This window comes from Gavialis gangeticus, unplaced genomic scaffold (genome assembly GCF_001723915.1).
Source record: "Gavialis gangeticus isolate Ggan-Ray unplaced genomic scaffold, GavGan_comp1, whole genome shotgun sequence".
Taxonomy (NCBI): Eukaryota; Metazoa; Chordata; order Crocodylia; family Gavialidae; genus Gavialis; species Gavialis gangeticus.
Window position 1 is genome coordinate 47,060,776 of NW_017728995.1, and position 888 is coordinate 47,061,663.

Genomic DNA, 888 nt, shown 5'->3' on the forward strand with positions numbered 1-888 from the left:
GGCAGGGATTCCCCCTCCCCTCTGCCTTATACAGACACCTCTCACCATTAGCTAGCATCCCACATGCTGGCTATGGTCCGTGCTGTGGGAGACAGGACAGCAGTGGCAGATTTACCATGAAACAAACAGCCAATGACTGGGGGCCCCGCTGCTGCTGCTGCCTGAGGGAGGGGCCTGGCCCTTGGCTGGAGAGGCCAGGGCACCTTCTGCATTTTGTTTGTGGCTCTCCCTCCTGCCCAGCAGGTTGTGGGCTTCTTCAGCTGTTCTGGCCAGAAATTCCAGCCACTGCCCCTCCCCCATGGCCAGTGTGCCACGCTAATTCCCCCATGAATGTGGTGGGAGGTGGGGCCCCGCACTCTGCATGGATCATCCTGGGGTGGGGTGGGGGGGGTGCAAGTGTAGGCATTTGCCCTGGGTGCTGGGAGCCAACAATAAGCCACTGCCTGAACATGAAGCTGAGCACAGGGCCCCACTAATTGTAAATCTCCCACTGCAGGACAGACAGGACAGTGTCAGTTTAGGGGTTTTCAGAGCTAATGAACAGGTCAGCTGGTAATGTCCCTCCATTCCTTCCTTGGAAAAAGTTGTTTAAGATGAGCTTGAACTTGAGAGAGGCTGTTATTTTGCTAATGGGGTGATAATGCTCTGTTATCAACAGTGAGGGGGGGCAGAAACCCTCCCTAATCAGAGCAACCTGCCAGGGCCTGGCCACCCCTGCCTGTCCCAGCTTAGCTCTGGAAGGGAAGGGAGGACTGCTCTAGTGCCCCCTGGCTTCTAGCCTGCACCACTGCAGGCATGTGCCTGCATTTCTTCAATGCAGTGGGGATGTCTGTACAGTTACAAATGGTTTCAGCCTAGCCAGGTTAGACAAACCTGCAAAGATTGAAT